Source organism: Pinus tabuliformis, chromosome 6 (genome assembly GCF_031772625.1).
Source record: "Pinus tabuliformis cultivar Carrire ecotype Pingquan chromosome 6, CPIR1, whole genome shotgun sequence".
In the NCBI taxonomy this organism is placed as follows: domain Eukaryota; kingdom Viridiplantae; phylum Streptophyta; class Pinopsida; order Pinales; family Pinaceae; genus Pinus; species Pinus tabuliformis.
In genome coordinates, this window is record NC_142292.1 from 1,991,955,519 (window position 1) to 1,991,969,117 (window position 13,599).

Sequence of the window (13,599 nt, forward strand, 5' to 3'; positions counted from 1 at the left end):
AGATGTCATTTCATCAACCATGGCCTCTTGCCTGAGTTTTCTATCCTCTGAATATACTGCTTCCTTCACAGTTCTGGGATCATCATCAGAAATAGATAAAGAAAAATTTGAACAGAAAGCAGATGGACTATACCTTTCTGGCTTCTCGAATTGATCTTCTCACACCCGGAGTTTCTGGCTGTTCATCTTCTGATTCCTCCTCTATTGTAGAGTCTGATTCTTCCTCCTTTAGCTCAAACTCTATATTCTCAAGTTCCTTTGGTTGGAATTCATGTTTAATAACATATTTCACCTCTCTGAACACCACATCTCGGTTGTACACAACCTTCCTTGTTACTGGGTTCCAAGGCTTATAACCCTTTAAACCATCCTTATACCCAATAAAGATGCACTTTTCAGATTTACTATCCAACTTGGTTCGTTTCTCCTTTGGAACATGTACATATGCATCACATCCAAATACCCTCAGATGTGAAAGAGAGGGTTTCTTACCAGTCCATACCTCTTGTGGAGTTTTATCCTCCAATGCTGATGAAGGTGATCTGTTGACCAGGTAACATGCTGTCTCCATCGCCTCTGCCCAGAATTCCTGTCCTAACCTGGCACCACTGAGCATGCTTCTTGCCCTTTCCATCAACGTCTTGTTCATTCTTTCTGCAACTCCATTTTACTGAGGTGTATATGGAGTAGTCTTCTGCCGTGCTATACCACACTTCTTACAGAATTCTTCAAATTCCTTAATGCAAAACTCTCCACTGTTATCTGTCCTCAACACCTTTATCTTCTTCTCTGTCTAGTTTTCCACCAGAGCCTTGAATTCTTTAAACCTATCAAAGACTTCAGATTTCTTCTTAAGGAAATATATCCATGTATTCCTTGAGAAGTCATCTATAAATGATACATATTACATAGACTTACCCAGTGATGGAACCTTCACAGGTCCAAACACATCACTATGCACAAGCTCTAATATATGTTTCACCCTCTTACCACCAGAGGGGAAACTCACCCGATTATGCTTCCGATATACACATTTTTCACAGAAATCAAAACCCAGAGATCTATTACTCATACCTTATACCATACCTTTACCATGAAGTATTCGAAGGCCCTTCTCTCTAATATGTCCAAGCCTTTGATGCCACAACATGGTCTTCTCTCCAAAGACCACTAGATTTTCTTCTCCACTTTCAGGAACCACAGAACTGTTGCACCCATCAACGACCATGCTACCTTGCAGCTTTTATAGAGTTCCAATCCGAACTCCCCGCATCAATACCAGTGCTCCCCGAACCATCTTGCAGGTATCCTTCTCGAACACTGTTTTTACACCTGCATCATCCAACTTTCTTACAGAAATCAGATTTTTAGCCAATACAGGAATATGTAGAACACCAGGAAGTGTTCTAACCCTTCCACCTTGCAACTTCAAATTTAATTTTCCACGACCAATGATTCTAGCCTTCCTATCATCCCCTAAGAAAACATCACCACCATCGTATTTCTCATACTCGCAGAACCACTCTCTATGGGGAGTGAAGTGAAAGGATGCACCTGAGTCAATCAACCATGCCTCATGATCTACATGTGTACTTGAAGAAGCCAAGTACACATCCCCACCTTCAATTGAGGTGGTTTTTGCCTTTGCAGAAGGAGCATCATCATATCCCTTTCCTTTATCAGGAGCTTTAGATTTACAGTCCCTTTTGTAGTGCCCTTCCTTTCCGCATTTCTAGCACACCACCTTTATAGGTTTTCCTGGAGATTTAGATGTACCTCTAGATTTAGATCTCCCAATCGATGACTTATTTTTGTTTCTCTTCTGGGGTTGTCCTCGTACAGACAAGGCATCACCATTCTGGCTCTCCATATTTTTCCGTCTCATCTCCTCCATGAGCAAGGATGAGACTATTTCATCAAACTGCAAGGCAGCTGCATTGCTACCTATTGTAATAACCAGACTATCCCATGAATTTGGTAGAGAACACAACAAACTGATGCACTTATCTTCATCTAAAATTTTAATATCAACAGATGCTAACTGACTTACCACAATATTAAATGCATTTAGATGCTCTGTCACCAAGTCTCCATATTTCATCCTCAGGTTATATAGCTTTTTCTGCAGGAACAATTTGTTCACCAGAGACTTAGATTGGTACAGTCCCTAACTTGTCCCACAAAGCCTTCGCCGTAGCTTCCCCTGATACATTTAGCAATACTGAATCTGAGACACACAATCGTATTGTGCTCTTTGCCTTCTGATCCAACTTCTTCCATTCTTCATCAGACAATCCCGTTGGTTTAGTACCCAGATCTACCGCGATCCACTGATCTTTATCCACCAACAGATCCTCCATCTTGAGTTTCCACAACTCAAAACTCTGACCATTAAATTTCTTGATCTCTATATTTCCACTACTCACCATCTTCTTTCACCACCAGAATCGATCTCGCAGATCTCCCACTAAATAGGGTCTACCACAGGCTTGAGTGAAACCCCTCAGCAACAAAGGCATCCCCTTGATGCCAAAATAGCTCTGATACCAAATGTAGGTTTTAACCCCATACAGTAATTACCTGCATATGAATTCTAAAACACATAAAATAAACAATGTAAGAGAATAACACATAAAACACATATACACAGATATTTTCCCCTGGATCCCAAAACCGGGACTACCAGCTTGATTTTTCATTATGTTCCTTTCAATGTTATAATACATATTTATACATGCCGAAGCATCCAATACCATGGATCGAAAACCATCGCGTCCAAAACCATGGACCAAAAACCATTGCGTCCAAAAACATGTGCGAAAATCATGCACAAAACCATAGGTGGGTCCACCCAACCTAACATAGGTTCCAAAACCAGAATTTTCCAAGGCACTGCCCCGGACCTCATAGAGTGGGGCTAATTGCACCCCTCAAACCCCTTGTGAACCGCCCACTACGCAATCAGCGCAGCGAAGGGTGGGGCTCCACCCCCCCTCTAACCCCCCGATTAACAATGTGGGCTAGTTGTGGAAAGAATATAACACAACCCAAACTCAGGATTCTATTTGTTTACAGCCCTACACATCTATTTCCCTCCTTCCTCTCCTCCTCTCCACCATCACTACAAATTCAGTATTAATTTGTCTCATTTTTGTGTTTCAAACACCAGAAGAAGACATTTCTCTTTGAGATTGCCACGATATACCCCCCTTCATTTGGATCCATGTGTTGGCTTAAGTCTGCCTTAATGAAGGCCTATTTCCCACCTAACAAAGGGAGTGTAAAAATTTATCATTCCCAGGGAGAAATATTCTAATCCATTCCTTGAAAACGATGCCGATGTTGTCACTCACTGCTAAATATGCTTGCAATTGTGAAAAGAGTGCAAAAGAGAAATGAAGTTTGAATGCATTTCCCAAAGCCACAGAAGCTCTCAAAGCTTAATCATGCCCTCTCCATTGCATAGTTCTTGTGATAAGCCTTTCCAATGGTATATGGAAGTCCAAAAATGGACTTCTATATCAGAAGTTAGAGCAGATTGAGGTTTCCCTTTGAAAGTTAGAAAACAAAGAGAAAGACCAAGGGAGGCTCATCACAATCACAAATCGCAGTTTCCTAGTAGCAGCAGCGGGGGAGGACATAGAAATATATGATCAGCTGATCATCGATATCGCAGATTAGCTATCGGTGGGTCCAAGGTAGTGCAAATAGTAATCGGCGGTCGAAGGCCCATGGCACATAGTGTATCAGCAGTTCATGATGCAGAGCGTTGATATCGCATATCAGTGATCACAGGTAAATAGGGGAGCACACAAGAACAGGGTCAGACTGCCACTGAACATCGATATGATGAAAATCGCCAGTAATTTGGGCCTTTAGTGTTAAAGTATTGGGAGGGGCCGATTTCGTTTAACAAAGAAATTCAAAGAAAAACTAAGGGTGGATGGGCCCTTTTCTCTCTCCTCTAAGGGGCCACGTGGTGGAATATCATTGGTCTCACATATTGGACTTCCCGTAATATCGACGATCAGTGATTCTGGACATGACGGGGGTTGAAAAGACTGTGAAGTGGAAATGCTCTGATATAGTGTTAAATCACTGGGGAAGGACGAAAACATTTAACAAAGGAAATCGACGCAAAAACAGGAGGTGGGCGGGCCTTTTCTCTCTCCTCCAAGGGGGCACATGGAAGGATACCATTGGTCCTTATGAAACCACATGGCAGCTGACGTCAGTATTCCATAGCAATAGGGTGATTATGTGGCAGTACAATGATGACATGGTAGTACAGAGATGACATGTCGATACAGAGGACACGTGTCACACAGATTCGACATTTTTTAGGGGTCCTATGGGGGCATATCCAAGTGACATGTGTCACCACTCAGGAAGTGCCACATGGAACTGATGACATCATCAATCTCGCAGATTAGCAATTGGCGATCGCAAAAAGCAAAGGTTCCTCCTTCACCAATGTCCCTCCCGGCTTGCGATTGCGATATGTGGGAACTCTCCGGAACACGATATTTTATATAATAGAATATAAATGGTTATCGAGTCCATCCCTTTTCAAAGAAAACATATTAAGTAAGAAATCCCCATCTTTGGATGTCCCAGATTGGCTTCGGCTAGATCGACAACTTGTAGGCCTTTTCGGCCCCCCCACCATGTTTCCCTTTATTGCCAGGGGGGGTGCGTCTGAAAATGCGGTTTCCCCGCCGAGCTCCACCGCTACGTGTCCCTCTCATATAATTTTGCATGCCCCCCTCACTTACCACTTACCACTCATGCCTCCCTTCGAAAACCACTAAACCTCACACTTCCTCTCCCGTATTGCGATTGTGATACCTTTGGTGGGACCAACCCCGCAGATCGACAATCGCAAGGGTCAAGGGAGACATCAAAGGCAGAGCATGATAAGCCGCTGGTATGCAATATTCCAAGTAACAAAGGAAAAACCCCCTAGATAGGAGTGTAAAGGCTCTAGCGCCTTAACGATGGGCCCCAGGTCACAGCCCGCAATCATGTAATGAAGAAATGCAATATGGGGTTACACCAAAGTGGGCCAAGGAGCATCGAAACCCACCATTTTGCAACGCCTTTAAGAGTAAAAGTCCCACTACCATAAAGCCCCGATAGTATGGTACATGGACTTGAAGGTACATGGGTCGGCAGCTGAAGCATTGAATGAAGTATGGCACAACAGTAAACTGGTATAGGGGGCTCAGGAAGACTTAATTGCTCTTCACGGGATCCACTCCGATACACAACAAAGTGCTGCCACGACATGCTCCATTTCTAGTCTACGACAGACACTTACAGTCGACCCACTTAATACTCCTGAGAATGATTTATTCAGGTAGTTAAGGCGGAAGTGACAGGAACCGACCGAGCAGCAGGAGAAGCACATCACAACTAAGACGTGGCTTGACTAGAGGCCTTTTGAATAATAGGGGTCACTTCCTCCATCATATTTCCGTCTTCCTCTTTCTTTTCAATATTTTGTAATTTTTGTTTGTTTTCAAGAAAGGAATCAGATCCTTATAAATATTTTTGGGCAGTAGGAGCTATCGCAGGCCGAGGTAGCTAGTCTGTCGAACAACTGGCCATTGGCTGATATATTTTGTAACTGTAACCCAATCTCCCCCTCTTCTTATAAATAGGGGGGAGAAACACTTATGAAAGGTTCTAGAATTTTGCACCCGTAGGGTCTAAATTTTGAGATGCCACTTTTGGTTCTATTTTCTTATTCATGGGGGACTTCACTGGTGTTGTGATGAATGTTATGGACTTGTTATTTGGACCCTCTAAGAATTAATGAAACTTCCCCGGTGATTCCAAGAAGATCAATGTGTAGTATGTTTCCTCTTTGTAAATCTCATTTCATTTTTTCTTTCCCTTATCTGAAATAGTGTAATGAAGCTATTGGTTCCTCTCTGATTCATGGATTTATCTAGGCTACTAAATAGAAAACAATACCTGCGTTATATTACATATTTACTTGTGTTATTCAATATACTACAATACCTATAGTAATTCGAGATTTATTTGTGTTATTCGATTAACCCATATTACCTGTATTAGCCCATATTTACTCATATTGTTGGCAGATAATGGTACCCATGTTATATCTGGCCTAAAACCTTAATTAGAACTCCACTATTTCTACCATTTCACCTCCTCCCTCTTCCATATTTCTGCTAGAACATGGTTGCTCAGGATTCTATTTGTTTACAACCCTACACATCTATTTCCCTCTTTCCTCTCCTCCTCTCCACCATCACTACAAATTCAGTATTAAATTGTCTCATTGTTGTGTTTCAGACACCCGAAGAAGACATTTCTCTTTGAGATTGCCCCGATATACCCCTCACATTTGGATGCATGTGTTGGCTTAATTCTACCTTAATGAAGGCCCATTGAACCAAGCCCCTTTTATTATCTTTTAACCACGTGACAATTTGAGTCCTGCAAACAGACCTTGCAGATAATATTCCAGACACTCCTATATTTAAGATGTCCTAGGCACTGGTCTACAATCAACCCAGACGCTGTCTCTAGGAAGCTTTCTCTATCTCTTGAAACACTTGTGCTCTAGGTGCCATTTAAAGCGACAACAGATGCAATGTAGCTCCCATTGTTCCATGTCATCAAAAGATGATCTACATATACTGTTAGTCCTTACAATCTCCTAGGTTGAAAAGGAAATCGACAAGGGTAACCTCAAACCACTTCAGCTCAGTAACTAGCCCTACTGAGCATGAGAGGGATCTCTCTAAGTCTCTTATCAGTGATATGACTTTAAAGAAAATGGATTTTAGACTAGATATGAGTATTTGTTTGTTTTTTTGTGTAAATTTGGTTTTTTAAGGATTTGTTGAACTTAGGGTTTGGAGCCACAAGTAGGTCTAGGCTGTGGGAATGTAGGAGCAAACATAACAAGGAGCTATATGTCAGAAACCATGGTGTAATTTGAGTATTTGTCAGTGTAGCATAGAGGATATAGAGTGGAAGAAACTAATGAGCATAATAAACATGATTTCATTAGCTTAGGAAGACAAAACACATAACTAGAAAACCAGATAAAAGAGCTTGAAAAACAAGAATTATGGGTATTTCACCTCAAGGAATTCATAGAAAGAAGAGATATAATGTAGATAAAGTTTTTTATACCATGAGAAAACAAAAATAATGAAGTACAAGCACCATGAACTCACTGGGCTAGAGTTCCTTGAAAATAGTTGCAGCCTATATTTGTATTAGCTGAAAGATGATTACAATGCAAGCCTCCTTCACAAAAAGTTCAACCCTCTTCTTCTGAAGTGAAATAATACTTATAGACTCTCCTAGACCACTTTCCCACCTTCAGGAATCGAATTCCTTGGTGGAGGAACTGACTCCAAGATTCTCTCAACCAACAGGTGAGAGTGAGAAGGTGCAACTCAAACACCTCATGAAGAGTTTGATTAGGAGTTTTCTTCTTTTATGAGGCCTAATAAACATCAAAAACAACCTATGATATAAATTTATTCATGCCTACATAACCTAGCCTCGTAACGTGTGGCATTATATAGAGAATTTGACTTTGACCAAGTCAGACTAGAAACTAGAAATTTTACACAGTGAAATTTTGCAAATAAAAACACAAAAAGTGCAGAAGCACAATGCCGACTTTGAGCTGATTTTGAGGTGCCTTCCAGGGGTCAAAATGAAAATATGAGAGAACGGTCAACTATCCCTTCAAGTCTAGTTTCCATAACAGTTTTAATTTTTGAATTTGGAGCATGGGAAGACCTTCAAAAATCCATTCTCCCAAGGTCACTCTAGAAGCGCAACACTTGTCAAAAAATGGTCTAGAATGCTAGTTTTTTGCCACTTTTTTGCACTTTTCTCCAAAAATAAGCCACCTCTGCAAAATATAGGCAAATGGGTTTTTAGAGGATGTCAATAACTTTACAAAAATGTAGACCTTTCCTCAAATGGATGCCTGAGGAAAAAGTGCAGCGCCAAGGTGTTGCGCTTCTGGAGCAGCGTAATTTCTGAACTTTGACCAAAATTTGCCAAAAAACTCAAAATGCTTAGAATTTGCTCAAAATTGGGGGGAAGGTGTAAAAATAGGTTTTTTATAGGTTCATGGATGCTTCAGAAAGCATCTCCGAGTTTCCCTCATCCTTTTGATCTTTTTTTCCCTCCTTGAGCTTGTTTTCAAGTTGTTTCACTTTGACATTGGCGATCATGTTTTGAGCTTGATAATGATGCACCATGTGTCTGAGCATTTGATTATCTTTGTTTGCCTTCTCTAGGAGCTTCTCTAAGTGTTCATTCACCCTGTTAAGCCAATATTCTTTATCTTGATTTACCTCTAGGGCAATCCTTTCTTCTAGGTCAAGGTCTTCATTAAGCAACATTTGTTTTTGTTCCTCTTGCAAAGCTTCCTTAAGACCTCTGGTTCTTGGTCTTTTCCTTTTCCCTTTTACCTTTGATGCTTCAGGCTCGCTTGATGTCATTTTCTCTTTACCTTTGCTGGTTTGCTGCATTAGCTTAGCTTTTTCCTTTTCTAGGATCAACTCTTTTGCTTTGAGTTGACTGTTTTCCTATTCAAGGAATGTTATAACATACTTTGCCCTTTCCAAGTTTATCGCCAGCTCCTTGATTTGGTATTATTTGTCTCTGATAACCAGTCTCATGCTTTTGGTTTGATTTTATAGCTTTGAATCAATTAGCTCAAACTCATGCTCCAATGTATCCTTATGTTTTGCTGCCAATTCCTGCTTTGTCGATGAAGAAGGCTTGGCCCCTTTCTCTTTGTGAGAAGAAAACACAAGCCTCTGCCCTTTCTTATACACTTTGGTCACTTCTGGTTTGGGTAGCTGAGTCTTCTCTGCTAGTTTGCTAGATGACCCCATCTCTGTTTGTTGTTTTGGTGCACTTGGGGACTGAGATGCTGCATTTTCCTCATGCCATTTTAAAGTTGTTTCTAAAAAGGCTTCCAAAGCCATACCCCTCTCTGCCAGTTGATGAAGGAAAATGGTTTTGATGAGATTGTGATGAAACAAGCTTGGAGAGTGCTCTTTGTCCTTTAACTGTATCTTCTCAGACATTTTTGAAATACTCCTGAACAGGTAATTGCACATGTTGAGTGGCTTTTGAGATGTGAAGTGCATCAAGAGGCGAATATGATAGGCATACAACCTGGAGAATCTACCTTCACAGGTAAAGAACCTCATGATGGTTTTCATTAAAGGGGCATACTTCTCAAGCAAATATATGAAAGGCATGAGGTGAGTATGTGTATCTCTGCATGGAGTCTTTAAGAAGGCCTTGTAGTTTTCAAGATCTAGTCTCATTCCCTTGAACCAATATTGGCCATTGTCTGGTAAACCAATTGCTAGTGAGATGGAGGCCACTGAGAAGCTAAACTCAATACTAGCAATGATAGCAATCTCTCCTTTCAATTGTGTAGCTACCCAAGCTATCAATTGCTCATAAAACCCTGCTTCACTTACTCTTTTACAAAACTCCAAGCAGTGGACATCCTCAAAGCATTGTTTGATGAAAGGGTAGGAGTTGATTTGGTTGCAATCTGTTGGTTCATATCTAAGAATCATCCCTCCTTTGTGTTGTCTCTTTCTTTCTTGTGAAGATTCAACCTCCATGATGACACAGAGTCCTAGCAGCGGGAAGTGAAAATAGATGTGAGGTGAGAATGAAAATGAAGTGATATCTGAGAGATCTTGACAAAATGATGGGAGGGGTTTTATGAAAGATGAGATGGCTTTGAAAAATTGATGGAAATGAGTGAGGAAAATAGTGAACAAATGTGGCTACTTGTAAGTGAGACCAAGAAGGTTTATGATGAGATTTTCCCAAAATAAATCTAGGAATGAGCTAGGGTTTTTTTGTCTTAGTGTTTAAACTTTGTTTGGAGGTGGGTGAACTGGTCAAAATGACTCATCAGACATGTGTGCAGGTGTAGAATATCAATTTACATGTTTTGGAGATGAAAATTTATGATGACCATTTCTACCCTAGCATTTCCCATGGAAATTTTGCTACAAACAGTAGCTTGAGAAATAATGAACATGGAATGAAATTGGGAAAGAAAATATGGAGGGAGATGATATACTTACTTGTTCCTTGGATTTAGAAAGAAATTTGACCGGGCTTATAAGAAAAAATTTAGAATTTTGGGAAAATTTGGGTGAGTTTCAGGTACTTTGTCCTATGCGCAGCACAGTTCTCCTAGGCGCAGCACTAAAGCACAGTGCATTTCTCCTACATGTAGTGCCTACCTTCTAAGCACAACGTAGTGTATCTATGCGCAGTGCCTCCAATTTTTGGCCAATTTATTCTATGGAAACATGTTTTTTGCTTTTTTGGGCAAGTGAGCTTGATGATGAGGAGTGAATGAGATATGAATGAAAAGGCTATGAGTCTTTTTGAGTTTATATAGGGATAATTTCCTCACTTTTTCAAAAAGAGAAAAGAAACCAACCCTCCTTTGTGAACTGATTTCACTTTTTGAAGACAGATTTTACCTTTACCATTGCAAATGTGCTTTTTTGCTTTCCTGAGTGCTGGAGCTTCCTTCTTCTGAAACCTTTGATGTCATGAAAATATGAAAAGTGTGTGAATAAATCATGATCAATTCTTCAACTGTTGCTTTGTCATGTTTGACTTATTTCTGGTCTTTTTATGGAAATGGTGGACCTTGGGGACCCTTGTGAGCTAATGGAATGATGATGATGACTTGACCCATTTTCATGGTGTATGATAAGCAACCAACATAAGTGAAATTTCAAACAATGACTCCATCTTTGGACTGACCATTCAATGACCAAATTTGTTGTGTAAACCTAGTAACAGAAAAAATTGATGATGAAAGCCTGAAAAGAACATGGTAAAAGCATTTTTTTGATCCAGGTGACAGGTTAACAAGACTGACACTAACATATACCACAATATTACAACTGTTTTTCCAACTTTCTTGACAAACAAAGTTGCATCATCAAGATCATAATGTTTGACTTTGAGTTTCAAAATATGCTCAATTAACTTTTCATACCAGGCTCGCGGTGCTTTCTTGAGGCCATACAAGGCTTTCAAAAGTTTTCATACTTTATGTCCATGGCCCTTCACAACAAATCCTTCTAGATGGAACATAAAAACATTTCCTTTCAGATATCCATTCAAGAAAATAGTTTTTACATCAATTTGATGGAATTTCCAACTGTTCTGAGCTACCAAGGCAAAGAGTGTCATGATGGTAGCCCATTTTGCAATGGGGGTAAAAGTCTCCTCATAATTGACCCCTTCCTTTTGTTCAAAACCTTTTTCCATAAGCCTAGATTTGTGCTTTTCAAGTGAGCCATCAACTTTATACTTGTTCTTATCGCCCCATTTGCAACCAATTTATTTGGTTCGTAATTAAGGATCAACCAACTTCCAAGTTCCATTCTTTATCAAGGCATCATACTCTTCTTGCATCGCTTCTTTCCACTTGTCATTAGTTGTGGCTTCTTGGAAGGAATTTGGTTCAAAATTTGTAGACAAATTTAGTTCACAATCATACGAAACATCCATATCAACAGGTGAATCAAAATCATCTATATCACCTACATTTTGCTTGGTTGAATTTCTTGTTCTTGGATTTCCAAGCTCATCGGGATGAACACTGTCAAGTGTCCTTGTCATCCATTTTGGAGGACCTGTTAGTGTCGGTATCTTCATCCATCCATCAGGGATCAAATTTCTTTTTTTGCATGCATAGTAGGTGTCCCATCCAATCAACTGCATTCCATTAGGTCATGGATCAACTGATGGTAGGGGTTCATTGTCAATTTCCCTCATGCCATTTACCTACTGGCCTATTTTCACATGTTCCGGTCATCTATAGTAATTTTTTGTCATTACATTTGCAAAAATCATTTTTAGGGTTTTAGGTCTCATTAAGTCTAGGGTTTGCTACCATAGTCATCAAAAACTCAATAAAGGGTCAACAGGCACATGAGGAGGTCTAATAAGTTCATAAGATCAAAATTTCACTCATGATATGCTCAATAAGTGATTTTTACCTCAAAACTCTGTTTTGAGGTGAAAACAGAGTTTTATATTTTTTATGTACAAAATTTATGTAATTTGAAATGTTTTCTATATTTAATAAGTTCCAGCTGCTGCCCTTGCTCACCTTGCCAACTCCAGCTACTGCAAACAAAAGCAAAAACATCAATGCATCAATTCATCAAGTGATCAAGAAGAGTCAAACTGCAAAATGAAAAATAGAGTTTTAAAGCAAAGTGAATAAGACTAGAAAAGTGGGTTTGTAAATGAAAAATTAAAACCAAGGGGATATAAAGATCTTCTTTGTGTTTGAAAGTCTTCATTTCGTGCAAGAGAGTGAGCTAAAAGGAGAAAATCGGGTTTGTGGGAGAAAGAGATGAAATTGAGCAAAACACGAATTTTCACAGGTGCTACGTACCTGGGCACTAGCGCTACGCACCTTCCTGGTGCAGGTTTTGCACTGAATTTTGGTTGTGCCCTACACATAAAAGGTGTGCTACACACCTGGGAGGCAGCGCTACGCACATGCCTGTTGAGCTCCGAATCAAATTTCATCACCTTCCTCTGCCTCCAAATTCACAAGTAACCTCTCAACAAGTAAGTAAAGCCTCACATTTGGTCTAGCAAGGGATTTTTTTCATCTGTGGTGGTGATTTATGAGTCTAAAAACTAAACCCTAGTTGTCTCTAAAATTGTCTTGCAAAATTTGCATGGGGTTTTGTTTTCTACTATTTTAATTCCCCTTTGATTATCTTCCTATACTCCATTCCCTTGCACGAAATTTCCCTTCCTCTTTCCCTCTCCCAAAATAATTGGCACTCACTCCCTATTAACAAACCCTAAGCCCTATACTTTATTCCTAAACATTAACTCTATACATTCCCAAAACCCTATTTCCCATTTCCTATTCCCTCATTACATTCCTTCCAACATCAAAACCCTCATTTATAGTCATACTATCAGTCAATTCCTCATTTCCCAAAAGAAAAACAACAGTCACCCTACTCACCCTCATACTTAAAAAAAAATCTCTTCATACTCATCATTTTTCACTCCAAATTTGCAAGTATGGAGACAGACTCAGCATATGAGAGGGATGATGAAACTGTCAATGATTCTTCCCAGGAGGTTCATGCACCAAGAAAACCACATAAAGGAAACATATCCGGGAGGAGCCCACCACTCTCACAGAGTTACTTGTTTTCCCTCTAGCAGTAACCTGTTTTAAACATCAATCTTGTTACCAGTTTTGTGAAATGGTGGAGAGGGTGAAATATCACCATGAGCTTGCTAGGTTATTTGTTCTTCATCTTCACAATGGCTAGGTGAACCTAGCTGGTGTCTCTTTCACCTTGACACCTGAAACCATTGCAACAGCAACAGGCATCCCTAATGTGGGTGAACAATGGAATAAGGGGCAGCATGTGGGTAGAGAGCATTATGAGCCTTACATCAAGGTTAGTTATCAGAGTCAAATCAGTGGGGTCTTTCCTTTCAAATACTTGTAGGATACTTATGCTCCACTCATGAAATTCATCA

The 13,599-nt window shown here is 40.0% G+C and overlaps 1 pseudogene; it reads right to left on the bottom strand.

The window, feature by feature from the left end:
• Nucleotides 1-13,599, bottom strand: part of LOC149267223 (kinesin-like protein KIN-14F) — a 299,154-nt pseudogene that overhangs the window by 238,463 nt on the left and 47,092 nt on the right.